Source organism: Stenella coeruleoalba (genome assembly GCF_951394435.1).
Source record: "Stenella coeruleoalba genome assembly, chromosome: 9".
Classification (NCBI taxonomy): Eukaryota; Metazoa; Chordata; class Mammalia; order Artiodactyla; family Delphinidae; genus Stenella; species Stenella coeruleoalba.
Window position 1 is genome coordinate 30,520,943 of NC_137155.1, and position 14,966 is coordinate 30,535,908.

The 14,966-nt window shown below is 41.9% G+C and overlaps 1 pseudogene across 1 annotated transcript; it reads right to left on the reverse strand.

The window, feature by feature from the left end:
• Positions 1–11,861: 11,861 nt before the first annotated feature.
• Positions 11,862–12,499, reverse strand: LOC307191619 (small ribosomal subunit protein eS4-like; annotated as a pseudogene). Its single transcript has one exon. The product of its transcript is annotated as a small ribosomal subunit protein eS4-like (transcript).
• Between the last annotated feature and the right edge of the window lie 2,467 nt (positions 12,500–14,966).

The window sequence follows — 14,966 nt, forward strand, 5'->3', positions numbered from 1 at the left end:
AGGGGGTCCGTATGGACTTGTCCTGTCCTGGCTTTTGATTGTGCACTGGTCAGTTCATCCAAGTTTTGGCTACAGACTTCAGTTGCTCCTAAAGTTGTCTATTTTTTCCTGCTTTAATCAGGGCTTGGTCATGCCTTCCTTGTTTGCTTGGCCCTCGTTCAACTCTCTCTGGCTGCAGACCCTCTGGTTCTCTCCCCCATCCAGCCCCCGGCCAGGCTGTCCATCCTGAAAACACAGTGGGATCATCTCTTCCATTGCCACAACAGGTCCCATGGCAAGCTTCTGGCTGCCAATTCTGTGTCCATGTTACATGGGTACCAAGGTAGGCTTCTGAGTGCAAATTAAGTTCTCTCTCTCTCTTTCTCTCAGGGAGGGACCTCAGCACTGCAGTCTTCTAATCATACTAGGGCATCACATGGTGAAGTGAAGCCACTCAGCGTAAGTCTCCCGGAATCCCGCAAGGACAAGAAGAGCACCTTGGAGCATGAGTTTCTCATTGCCCACTTTCCCTTCCTCTGATCCCTCTTTTCCTTCTCACCATCCCAGAGACCACAGAGGAAGGTTTTCTTTTACTTCTTCTCTATCCATCCTCTTTCTACACACCTACAGAGTAGGAAGTTTCTTGGCATAGTGTTTAAGTGAAAGAGGAAAAGCTCTATGATTTTGTTTGCCAAGTCTAGCTCCTAACATGTTAAGTGGGAGCCAGAGAGATGTAGAAAATAAATCTGCTTCCCCTTGACTGTTTCTCATTGTAAAATCCTAGTTTACATGTCAGAAGCTGCCTGTTGTTTCTTTCATTCCTAATTACCACCCTTCCCCAAAGATGGGTGCTTTAACTCTTTAAAGAGAAGGTCAAGACTAGGAAAAGAAAAAGAGAAAAACGTGAATTTTTCAAAGTTCAGCTGCCGTTGCACTGACACTCTGTACTTGTCAGGGCTCAAGTTGAACAATACTTCAGACAATCAGATTTGCTTCCACTCTTAGGTCTACTATCTTCATAGGCAACATGGTGGAGCACAGTTTAGGGCATACATGACCTGAGGTTGACATTCACTTGTAAACAGCCATTAATTTTGTGTGTGTGTGTGTGTGTGTGTGTGTGTGTGTGTGTGTGTGTGTGTTTTGGGGGTTGGGGGGGCAGCCAGGAGTGATGAGACTTATCTAAGAATAGGAAAGAAAAATAGATTAATCATCTCCCAATTACTTATCATTACAGGCTAGGCAATAGAAATCATTTTCATTTATCACCCACCCTTAACCTCTGATCAAAACAAGTCTCACTTGGGCTTCCCTGGTGGCGCAGTGGTTGAGAATCCGCCTGCTGATGCAGGGGACACGGGATCGTGCCCCGGTCCAGGAGGATCCCACATGCCGCGGAGCAGCTGGGCCCATGAGCCATGGCCACTGAGCCTGCACGTCCGGAGCCTGCGCTCTGTAATGGGAGAGGCCACAACAGTGAGAGGCCCGCGTACCGCAAAAAAAAAAAAAAATAAAGAAGTCTCACTTGCATTGTCATGAATCCTGTGCCCCCTCTCTGTGGCCAGACTAAGGGATGTACAACCTTAGGACAATGAGTTGCTGCACTGTGGCATTCAGCGTCTCAGAAGGACATACCACCTCTTCTCCTGGTGGACAACCATCTGGGAGGATTAAGAGCACTGCTCTAATAAGAGCCGTAACTCACGGAATTAATGCTGCTCCTACTGTTCAGGGCTTTTAAGAAATAGGAACCACTTCATACATGCTCCTCTCCAGAGTAGAGTTTTGCAGAAACTCCTAGAGGAGATTTCAAACCAATTCCCAAATCCATCAGGACTTGTTAAGATCTGGGAAATGATTCCTCCAATGAGGAAATGCCACATCTACTGTGTCTATTCTATTACTGGGCTGGCAGCTGGGGTTAGCAGAGATACCTTGGTAACAAAACACTTTGATAGCCTCGTGTCCTGTGGAGTGGTACTCTGAGAGTTACAGCCTTCTTGGTAGAATATTTTCTCCTTTATATATCTCCTTGGGCCTTTAAAATCCTTTTAAAACTCAGAATCATATTGATATAGACTTTATGGGAAAATCCAGACTCTTAGATTGATGATCTAGTCAAGAGGAGAGCTGCAAATATTTTAGAACCATTCTCGGCAAAGGGAGAAACAGCATTCTAGGGACAGCTACTGTATTACTCACTGCTCTCTGCAATGTGAGCTCAGTTGCCATGAGAATGAGGCCAGTGAGGCTAAAGTTGTATGTTCAGGTCTCCAGGGTACAGTCATTTTGACTCTGCTTCGTGGCCTTATATGAGCATTCCAACCCCAAGCTGCTCCTGATCATAAGGAAAGCAAACAAGTGGCTGAAATGATGTCTCGAAGCTCAGGTCTTACTGACCCCTTAGACAGACAGAGCCTTTCCAGTTCTAATGACCTAGGGGACTATAACTGTAGCATGGCTGAAGAGTCTCAGCATTTTCAGTTTTTGCTGTAAACCTTGTCAAATGCAACCACCAGTTACAACTCACCGAAGTTACATATTATATCTGGGTGGAGGTCCCTACAGATCCTTGATCCCAGGTACCAAATTTGGGTGGATTCAAAGATGCCTGGGGCTCCAAGAAAAAGCTCAAGAAGATTTAATATTTTTTATGTATAAAACAGTGGTCTGGACTTCCCTGGCAGTCCAGTGGTTAAGACTCCGTGCTTCAGTGCAGAGCGCAGGGGTTCTATCCCTGGTCAGGAAACTAAGATATCACATGCCTTGGCACAGCTAAAACAAAAACAAAAACAAACAGTGATCTTCCTCAGGTACATGGGGGATGGGCACTGCCCCTGGAAGGAGTATTTAAGAATCTCTGAGAGAAAATATTCATTTTTAAAGTTTATTTAATATTATAATATACCTTGGGAATTGGATATTAAATGAACTTTTCCTGTTATCTCAAAGTTTCAGCAGAAGCTTTGTAAGGGAGAAAACTTTTCCTCTACCCTTCTAGGTTCTTCTGGCTGCTCTATTAGTTAAGTTACCATAAGAGAGATTAATAGGAGATAAACAAATTTAATTACATATGTATAGGAGCCCCACAAAATCAATGAGATGCTCCTGACAGAGAATTGAGGCTTAGATGCCTTTCTGAGCTAAGAAGAAGTGGGTAGGGTCCTGGGGCTTCTAAGGGAAGGAAAACAATTCGCAAGAAGATGGCAAGAGCAAGTGTTTGGTAAACAAATGTTTGCCTTGCCATGCAGAGACAGTGGGAGACAGAGAGGACTTTGAATAAACAGGCCCTGCCCAGTTCCCCCCAGCCTATCACACTTAGCCCATATTCTCTGTAGTTGTCTCTGGTGACATCATTCTTCCTGGACCAGGCCCTTTATCTATGGATTAAAGACCTAAATGTAAGGCCAGACACTATAAAAGTCTTAGAGGAAAACATAGGCAGAACACTCTTTGACATAAATCACAGCAAGATCTCTTTTGACCTACCTCCTAGAGTAATGAAAATAAAAACAAAAATAAATAAATGGTACCTAATTAAACTTAAAAGTTTTTGCACAGCAAAGGAGACCATTAACAAGATGAAAAGACAACCCTTAAATGCGAGAAAATATTTGCAAATGAAGCAAGTGACAAAGGATTAATCTCCAAAATATACAAGAAGCTCATGCAGCGCAATATCAAAAAAACAAACAACCCAATCCAAAAATGTGCAGAAGACCTAAATAGACATTTTTTCAAAGAAAACATACAGATGGTCAACAAACACATGAAAAAATGCTCAATATCACTAATTATTAGATGAATGCAAATCAAAGCTACAATGAGGTATCACCTCACACCAGTCAGAATGGCCATCATCAAAAAATCTACAAACAATAACTGCTGGAGAGGGTGTGGAGAAAAGGGAACCCTCTTGCACTGTTGGTGGGAATGAAAATTGATACAGTCACTATGGAGAACAGTATGGAGGTTCCTTAAAAAACTAAAAATAGAATTACCATATGACCCAGCAATCCCACTGCTTGGCATACACCCTGAGAAAACCATAATTCAAAAAGACACATGCACCCCAATGTTCATTGCAGCTCTATTTACAATAGCCAGGACATGGAAGCAACCTAAATGCCCATTGACAGATGAATGGATAAAGAAGATGTAGTACATATATACAATGGAATATTATTCAGCCATAAAAAGGAACAAAATTGGGTCATGTGTAGAGACATGGATGGACCTAGACAGTGTCATACAGAGTGAAGTAAGTCAGAAAGAGAAAAACAAATATCGTATATTAACGCATATGTGTGGAATCTAGAAAAATAGTATAGATGATCTTATTTGCAAAGCAGAAATAGAGACACAGATGTAGAGAACAAATGTGTGGGTACCAGTGGGGACAAGGGGGAAAGGTGGGAGGAACTGGGAAATTGGGATTGACACATATACACTATCGATACTATGTATAAAATAAGTAACTAATGAGAACATACTGCCTAGCACAGGGAACTCTACTTAATGCAGTGTGGTGACCTAAATGGGAAGGAAATCCAAAAAAGAAGGGATGTATGTGTATGTATAGCTGATTCATTTTACTGTACAGTAGAAACTAATACAACATTGTAATGGAACTATACTCCAATAAAAATTAATTTAAAAAATAAATTCTTTTAGGCAGTTGAGGGGGAGGAGAAAAGCTCTTCCTAAGTCTTTCGAGCCTCTGTTGTCTTCAACTCAAAATAATCCATTGACCAAACTGGCACATTTTGGGGAGGCTTGTTCTAAATTCCTTCAGTTTCAAAGTCCCAAAATAATACAAAAGTACTAATAACTCTCACACTCTAAAGAAAAGGTGAGGCTACCTCAGGATGGCCCCATCCTGCTGCCATCGCCCATGACCCACTTCCAGACTATCTGAGAAAATAGGGGGCTTTCAAGTTTGAAAGAGACTTGGGGGGAGGGCAGGGTGCTGTGCATTTCTTCTTCTTGCCTCCAAGAAGGAGGGATGCGGAAGGGAGAGACTGAAGCTTCATCTGAAGCCAGGTGCAATAGGCTTCAATGGAACCACTTGGAGAACTTGACATACATCCCTGGAGTTGGGGGGACACAGAGCTTGACACTGAACGCACACCTGAAAAGTCTGAAGTTGAGGGGTTGCACCTGGACTTGACAGGGTAGAAAGTGTTCAGCAGGTGAAGAACACAAGCATATTTCTCCTGGGCTAGAGTGGACCCTGCAGATTAAACCTAGGCATGGGTTGTTGTCTTGAAATTGGCCATGCCCAAGAGGGCCTTCTGATAAGGGTGAGGGAACCACAGCGGGAAGAAGCTACAGATGAACCTTCAGATGCGGAAGCAGAGTCCGTGTCCCTTAAGGAGGCATCACCTACATCAAAGGAAGTGGAGACAGCTGATCCCAGAGGCGGGAGGTTACAGAGGGGGTTAGGGTGGGGCTTCACCAGAGAACCCAAAATGGTTCCCCAGAAGGAAAGAGGATGCATTTGGAAACGGGCACACCCAGATTAAAACTGTACTCATCAAGGACTGTTCCTGCCCGTTATGCTTCTCCTTCACCCCTGCTCCAAACCTATAAAGGCTTCTGAACTGCAGCCAGCAGGCGGGGGGAAGGATAACATGAGACAGAGAGAAGAAACTGAGGCATCACCCCTGCAGGTCTTGATTTCATTTGAGCAGAAAGGAGGGAGGAGAGATGTTTTCAATCGCGTGAGAGTTTAGAGTTTTGATGTTTCACTGAACTGGATTATTTAAGACCTGAAAACAGGAGAACATTCTTTTATTACCGAGAATGGCAAGAAAAGCTATGCAATCTGCCAAAGGTTTCATCCAAGGGACAGAAAAGAACGATCAGAGAGGATTTGCAAGGGAAGTGGAGAGAAAAAACGACACTGTTTTTTGCTTGCACCCTGTGGAGTCTGGATTATTCAATACACTGGTTATAATTTTAAATTTTTATATATTTTTTTCTAAAACAAACTACAGAAAGGGTTGAGATACTTATGTATATTAAAGGGGGTGTGATATAGTGAACCACTAAACACCCTCCTTATATAGAGAATATGTAACACAAATATATAATATTCCCTGTGCTATACTATATATCTTTGTCCCTTATCTATTTTATACATAGTAGTTTATATCTGTTAATCCCATACTCCTAATTTGTCCCTCCCCTCTTCCCTCTCCCCTTTGGTACCACAAGTTGGTTTTCTGTATCTGTGCATCTGTTTCTGTTCTGCATATACATTCATTTGTATTATTTTCTAGATTCCATGTATCATATAGTATTTGTCTTTGACATTTCACTAAGCATAATATTCTCTAGGTCCATCCATGTTGCTGCAAATGGCAGAAATTCTTTTTCATGGTTGAGTAATACTCCATTGTATATATACACCACATCTTCTTTATCCATTCGTCTGTTGATGGGCGCTTGGATTGCTTCCATGTCTTGGCTATTGTAAATAGTGCTGCTATGAACATTGGGGTGCATGTATCTTTTAGAATTAGTGTTTTTATTTTTTCTGGATATACTCTGGAGTGGTCATATGTTTAAAACAAACAAAAAATAATTCAACTCTAAGCTGCTGGTATTTGGGAATGATAATGATAATCTGGGGATAGGAAAGAATAAAGAATAATGATAATAATAATAGTAATGATAATGGTAATATAGGTATAAATTTTTTGCCTTTTATCTCAAGTCAAAGAATGTTTCCCATTTAGGCAGGTGCTCAAAGGAAAGGACCGTCTTTTTTTTTTAAGCATTTTGTTTTTGTTTGTTTATTTTATTATTTAATTTTTTATTTTTGGCTGTGTCAGCTCTTAGTTGCAGCACACGGGATCTTTGTCGTGGAATGAGGGCTCTTCATTGCGGCACGCGGGCTTCTGTCTAGTTGTGGCATACGGGTTTTCTCTCTCATGGTGCACGGGCTCCAGAGCGCATGGGCTCTGTAGTTTGCAGCAGGTGGGCTCTCTCGTTGAGGCGTGTGGGTTCAGCAGTTGCGGCACGCAGGCTTAGTTGCCCCGCGGCATGTGGGATCTTAATTCCCCGACTAGGGATCAAACCCGCTTACCCTGCATTTCAGGGTGGATTCTTTACCACTGGACCACAAGGGAAGTCCCGGAAAAGGACGTCTTTTAATTCTCTGCATGGAAGAGTGTGTTTGCATAGAATTTAATCTTCTCTTCAGAACACTTTCCTATAAGTCATTTTATTTTGCTCCCTAACAACTATGTGAAATCCATCTATAAACCGATGCTATTAAAAAGGAAGTGAAGTATAGTGGGTGCTATTATCCATATTTTTCAGATGAGAAAGCTAAAGTCAGGTGAGTTGTCCCGAATTGACCAGCTGGTTAGTATAAACTCCTTGAAGGTAGATATGGGGTCTTAAAAATCATTGTAGGGCTTCCCTGGTGGCGCAGTGGTTGAGAGCCTGCCTGCCGATGCAGGGGACACGGGTTCGTGCCCCAGTCCGGGAAGATCCCACATGCCGCGGAGAGGCTGGGCCCGTGAGCCACGGCCGCTGGGCCTGCGCGTCCGGAGCCTGTGCTCCGCAACAAGAGAGGCCATGGCAGTGAGAGGCCCGCGTACCGCCAAAAAAAAAAAAAAAAAAAATTGTAATTCCAGCACATGGCACAGTGCTTGATACAGGAGAGGTTCTCAATAGCGGTTTGTTGAATGAATAAACAAATGTATAAACTACAGACAGAGTGGGCACTGGGACCCAGCTCAGCCTACTTCTAGTCCAGTGTTCTTCCTGCTCACCAGTGTCTGGACACACAACTTATATAGAATTTATGTAGAAGAGGATCTGGCTGGAGCCCTTAACGTTCTTCTGCATTTCTGGTGACCAGAAGGTTGTTTTAGGGCCATATGATACCTGAGGAAAACATGGTTTGGTAGATGCTGGGGTCATCTGTCAAGTACTGCCAGGTGGAGAGAGAGAACTGAAGCAGCCTGGGACTTAGTGACCTGGCTTCACCCAAAGGTGCTTGGCTCACCCAGGGTGGGTGGAATGGTGTTAGGGAAGCTCATGCCTATGGAGGACAGAGGGGTCTGTGAGCATGCCTGGCTAAATCCCTGTAGAAGGTGAGCTGGTCAAACTTCTTTCATTAATCACTTATATTCTTCATTTGGTAAAATTGTATTGAAGATGTACTGTATACCAGACACTACTTAGGAGAAGGAAAACCTTCTACAAATGGCAAATTTTTCTTCCTCTGGACACCCCATCATCCCCATTGTCTCTGACCTACTTCGGGCCAGAGAAGATAGGTCTGGAGGTCAGAGGCATAGGTCCTGGTCCCATGTCTGTCACCAACTCCCTGTGAGATCTTGGGTAAGCCCCTGTACCAGATATCTTTGAATGTCCCCTACAGATTTACTTTCCACTCTCTTCCACCTTGCTCCTTGCCCTGGGAGGCTAGCCTGGATGAACTGCATCAGTGGGGCCTCTTTCCTTCTGGCTTTGGTTGAATTCAGCAAAAGTAGTGCGCTGGCTGGAGTATGAGGGAGGAGAGTGAGGTCAGGGTATTTAGTCCTCTAGTTCCCACCTACCCAGATCGCTTCCCATACAGCACCCCTGGTTTTAGTAACTGCTTCTTTCTCCTTCAGACATGATGGTAAAACTTTCCCACTGATTCTGGCTCTGTTGCTTTTCCTAAGACCTGGCCACAGCTTTATTATAAACAGACCCTTTATTAAATTCTCCTTAATTACCCCTCTTAATATAGTCAGTAAATCCTTCTGAGCCTGTTTCTCAATTTGCATATCATAATGTAGGGAAATTGTTATTATTTTAATATTATAACAGGTTTTAAGCAAAATTTCTCTCAGGAGAGAACCATCTTGTCTTGGAAGAACACCGTGCTAGATAGTTGGTGTATTGTCTATTGCTGTGTAGAAAATCACTACAAACTTAGCAGCTTAAAATCACTACAAACTTAGCAGCTTAAAATAAAAATACAACATTTATTGTCTCACAATTTCTGTGGGTCAGGAGTTTGGGTACAGCTTAGCTGGGTCCTCTGATTAGGGTCTCACGCAACCACAAACAAGACGTGGTCTTATCTGGAGGATTGAGTGGGGGAAGAACTGCTTCCAAGCTCAATTAGATTGTTAACAGAATTCATTTCCTTTTAGTGGTAGGACTGAGGGTCCCAGCTTCTTGCTACATCTAGAAGCTGCCCTCAACTCCTAGAGACCATACAGTCCATAGAAGCTTCCCACAGTTCCTTGCCTGTGGACCTCACGATACGGCTGCTTACTTCATCAAGACAGCAAGCAAAGTCTCTAGAGGGAGGTGCTAGCAAGCCAGGGTCTTATATAAGGTAACATAAACACAGAAGTGACATCCCATCACCTTGGCCTCATTCTATTGATTAGAAACATATCACAGGTCTTGTCCACACTCAACAGGAGGGAATTATACAAGGGCATGAATGATGGGAATTGGGGTTCATAAGGGCATCCTAGAGATTCTGTCTGCCACATTTGGGAGAGAAGGTAAGTCCTGCTGAGGACTTGGATGTTGGGTATGGTCAAGATTTGAAATGAGTAATTTAAATAAGATATCCCTAAATTGGTGAGGGAGGGAGGGGAAGAAGAAGAGGGAGAGAGAGAGAGAGGGAAGGGAGAGTTGGGGGCAGGGAAGGCATTTATTAAGGCACCTATTAAGCCTAAGATGACCATATGTCTTGGTTGTGTGGATCAGTGTCAGTTTAAACAACAAATTATACAATCACCAAATTAAGGCCCTCCTATATGTCAGGATCTGCATAGTCAAAAGAGAGACTAAGACAAAGCTTTCTATGTGTTTCTATATGATCCTTATCACAAATGCTATCAGGTAAATATTGTTCTTCCCACTTGACAAATTTCAAAAGCGAGGCTCAGAGATGTTAAATAATTTGTTTAAGATCACACTGCTGTTAAGTGGCAGCGCCAAGATGCAAGTCCATACCTGTCTCATCCTAAAACTTGTCTTCTTTTCATTCTTTTTTCATCCTAATGTACGAGGGATGTTTGGGATATTTACTATAAGCCAAGTTGAATTGTGTACTGCTTATTTTCCCGTAATATATCCCTTTTACAGAGAGCTTTAGGAACTCACCTAACTTCACACATTTTAGTTTAGTTTAGTTTAGTTTAGAACCAAGTGAATTATGGTTTGAATTAATTAGGAGGCTTTTGGTTGCAAGTAACAGAATATCTGCCTAAACATGGCTAAACAATGGGAGTCTATTATCTTACATAAAAAGATGTCTAGATGTAAGAAGTTCCAGAATGTTTAATGATGCTTGAGCTCTTGGTCAGCTAGACTGCAATTTCATTGTTTTTCTCCTCATGGTCACAAAATAATTGCTACCATTGTAAACATTATGCCCTCATCAGACAATATCAGCAATAGGAAAGGATTTTCTTCTCATATGACTCTCTTTCAACAGGGAATTTAAAAAATAACCTTCAGCTGATTTCCCCTTAGAATTAATTGACCCCCAATGTATCACAGTTTTATACTTAAGCCAATGAAATAAAGGGAAATGAGATTACTAGGACTGGCTTAAGCCAATTATGATTTATTCCCAGAGGCAGAATTGACCTTCCCGGAGCATTTTGCTGCCTGATGCTTGAACGAGTTTGGCATTCTAGTAGTGATGGAGAAAGGAAGAAATGTAGTTGGATCCACAGTGTCTGCTACAGGGTTCTATGCCAAAGACTTATAACAGTGAAAGCCTCATAACAATGGACCTGCATGGGCAGGGTCACTGTGCTGAGTCACTGCTTCTTATGGGTTGGAGGGGACACTCCTTAATAACTACCGCCTCTCTGTCTTCCCTTCCAGGTGGCTTAATGCAAAAAGTTAGGTTCAAGCTTCTGACTTTACACTTGTGATAAATAACCATCATTCTTTGGTACATGGTGTTTTCCATAAAGCATATTATTGTTCCAAATTCTTACTACTTTGCTTCAAATATTTTTGAAGAAAGAACAATACGAGTCATCTTTCCCAGGACTGGAAATGTGACTACCTCCCTTTGGAAACAGCACACAACTATGTAACTGAAAATGGCAAGCACTCTCATCATCAATTTGTGTTCCTGGTATAACAGTAACACAGTAATATAATCATAATAGTAATGGTTAATAATAACAATAGCTACCATTTATTGAATGGTGCCAACCACTGGGCTGAGAATATTTACACACACATATATTTTTTTCTTTTTTTTTTTAATTGAAGTAGAGTTGATTTACAATACTGTGTTAGTTTCAGATATACAGCAAAGTGATTTAGTTATACATATATATTTTTTTCTGGTTATTTTCCATTTAGATTATTATAAAATATTGAATACAGTTCTCTGTGCTATTCAGTAAATCCTTGTTGCTTATCTGTTTTATATATAGTTGTGTGTTTCTGTTAATCCCATACTCCTCCCCCCTGCCCTTTCCCCCTTGGTAACCATAAGTTTGTTTTCTATGTCTGTGAGACTATTTCTGTTTTGTAAATAAATTCATTTGTATTATTTTTTAGATTCCACGTATAAGTGACATCATATGGTATTTGTCTTCTCTGTTTGAATAATTTCACTTAGTATTATGATATTTTCTAGGTCCATCTGTGTTGCTGCAAATGGCATCATTTCATTCTTTCTTATGGCTGAGTAGTATTGCATTGTATATATGTACCACGTCTTCTTTATCCATTCATCTATTGATGGATACTTACTTAGGTTGCTTCCATGTCTTGGCTATAATAAATAGTGCTGCTGTGAACACTGGGGAGCATACACACATACATTTCTTTTTTAATGTAGTGTTACCTTTAAGTACAAGTCATGTCACTTAGAGATCATTTTATCCACTGCTCTGTTTGGCCGCCAGTCTCTTGCCTCTCTCCTCAGCAATGGTAAGGTGGATACAGTTTCCACGGGGAAGAGAGATCCATGGTTTGTTGCCCAGTGTCAGGTTTGATGAAGTCAGTAATCTTGCCAGTCTCCAAATCAATTTGAATAGTGTCATTCATCTTGATGAGGGGACCAGGGTAGCGGATGGTGTGAGCATAGTGGGTCACTAGATGAGGGATTCCTTTTGTCCCCACAAAGATCTTTCTCACTTTGCACAACTTATATTTGGCCTCCTCTGGTGTAATATGATGAACAGCAAAATGACCCTTGGTTTCATAGGTCAGATGAAAATTCTCTCCAGTCTTGTCAACGCTGATGACATATATAAAACCAGTAGGGTAGGTTATATCAGTGTGGATATTGTCATCAATCTAAATGAAATGCTGCATGCAGATCTTCTTTACTTCATCTCCTGTTAGGGCATACTTAAGTCTGTTCCTTAGGAAAATGATTAGGGGGAGACGTCCCCTCAGCTTGTGGGGTCCTCTAGATGGACAAGGAACAAACACACCAGTCAGTTTATCCAGCATCCAATGCTCTGGAGCTGCTACGCGCTTCAGTTGCTTCTTGGGACCACGAGCCATGGCTGCGCTAGGCATGAAAAGAGCCACACATATATTTTTTAAAAAAATTATTTAATATTTTATTTTTGGCTGTGTTGGGTCTTCGTTGCTGGGTGCGGGCTTTCTCTAGTTGCGGCGAGCAGGGGCTACTCCTCATTGCGGTGCTCGGGCTTCTCGCTGCGGTGGCTTCTCTTGTTGTGGAGCATGGGCTCTAGGCGCACAGGCTTCACTAGTTGTGGCACTCAGGCTCAGTAGTTGTGGTGCACGGGCTTAGCTGCTCCGCGGCATGTGGGATCTTCCCCAACCAGGGCTTGAACCCGTGTCCCCCGCACTGGCAGGGAGATTTTTAACCACTGCGCCCCCCGGGAAGTCCCCACACGTACCTTTTTAATCCTCATAACAATGACATGAGATAGGGTTGAATATCCCCATTTTATACGCAAGAGAACTAAGGGGGAGGTTATGGGACTTGCCCAATTTTACACAGCTGAGAGTTAAGCTTTGAATCCTGTCCACTGATTCAGAGCAAGCCTGCTGAATGTCTGTGGTGTGCTGCTCTCATTGAGCTCATGACCTCACCTGCTACAGATGAAGAACAAGGGTGTGGAAAGGGAGTGGGAAGAGAGATGTCTTCTAAAGGCTGAAACTGATCACCATGCGGGAGGATTTCAAAGTTCATTTGTAAGAAGACAAATCTCAAGTTAGAATTTTAGAGAAACATTATTGTATTGTCAAGGTTATCTGGGGTCAAACCTAAGCTTTACCATTTTCTAGCTGCATAGCCCGGGACAGATTATTTCTGCTGTCACTGTCTCCAGGTCTTCATGTGTAAATAGAGATAATAATAGTCCCTACTGCATAGAACTACAGGGAAGATTAAATGAGTTAATGGACATAAAGCACTTAAAACAGTGGCTGAAATTTTATGTCATTGACAGGATGTTGAAATAATAGGGGAAATAATGTGAGTCAGATGAGCTTGGGTTTAAATCCTGACTCAGCTACTTAGCTACCGTGTGACCCGGACCAAAATGTTAGACTTTGTGTACCTAATGTATGGCTTGCATTAACAAACAGGTTTTAAGAATATGACCTGTTTTAGCACTACAACATTACCCCTTCCCCTACAATCATTTCTTCCTATTTTGATAGGTCTGATTGATAACAAGTGACTTATTAAAATCAGGTTGATGCTGCTTTGAGTATACCGGCTCAGATTCCTCTACCTTAAAGATAAGTAGACCTCAGTATATTATCTCAATTAATGTCTGGCTAAAGGATTTTCACAAGTGAAACATTTAGTACTGAAAGGAGGGGGAAATGTTAGTAAAGGTGGTAACAGTTATCCACTAGGTATTTCATCCTCTGAATCTCTCAGCAAAGGAATCTGGATACTGAGTAGGAGGCAAACATATGTGCCTAGTTGCTGTTGCTGCTTGTAATAAATATCCTTAAGCAGAAGTGCTGCTACTGCTACAGTTTTGGGCAGTCCCCCAAATGTCCCAATACTTTCTTCTTCCAAAATCATTCCTCCTCCCTATTTTAAATAGATTTTTTTAGAGTATATGGTTTCTTTAGAGCCCTATTTTGGGCCAGATGCTACATAAGAGTGAAATCTGACAAATGAATTCACTCAAGGGTGTTAGTGACCTGTATAACTGCAGTTTACAGTAAGTGACCAGAAAGAACTGCAACTTACAAAATTAGATACATGAATTTCTAACAAGAGTCTGGGTGGGTAGAGATGTTAGAGTCGGAGACTCTCTAAGGCTCCTCCCGTCTCACGTGGTCTGCTTTCCATCAAAAAGCTTACATTGGCCCCGGTGTACTAGACTTCAGTATATGTACCAGTTTACACCCCAAGCAAGCTAAGAGGAAGGTAGGACTCCAGCGGGGCTGTAGAGATTCACTTCCTTTGGTTTTATGTCTTCATTTGGGGCAGGGTCTTTTCCCTGGACATAAGCCAAGCACATTTAGTCACACCAAAATATCTTTTAGCCTGAATAATATGAACAGTTATAGCTATAATTTTATCTTACAATTATTCTTTTTTCTGTTACCTAAGGTTAAGCCTGCCCTGTGGTGAAGTTGTTATTTTGTAAAATTTTTTATTATGAGAGACCCAAACTCCATATAACTCAGGCCAGAAGACAAACTGCTGTCCTGAAATTGCTCAAGCTATGGCCCAAATGTCCACCTACCTTTAAACTTTATGGAGATGGGCTAAAAGTATTTCCACTTTGGTAAGCACCAGGGGTTCAGATGAGTACTTATGGGAATCATGATTTGCTGGACTGCCATTCTGCTTTCTGAGATAAAATGGTAATCAATTTTTAAGCGGAAGACTTTTTACGATGCAACTGACAGACCAAAAGCAATTTTCAGTTTTTCACCAGGATCCAGGGAGTAGAACTCCCTACCACACCAATAAACATTTCTTGGCACCCGCTTGCTAGATGTGCCTAGAGCTCTCGGCAGAAGCTATAATAAAC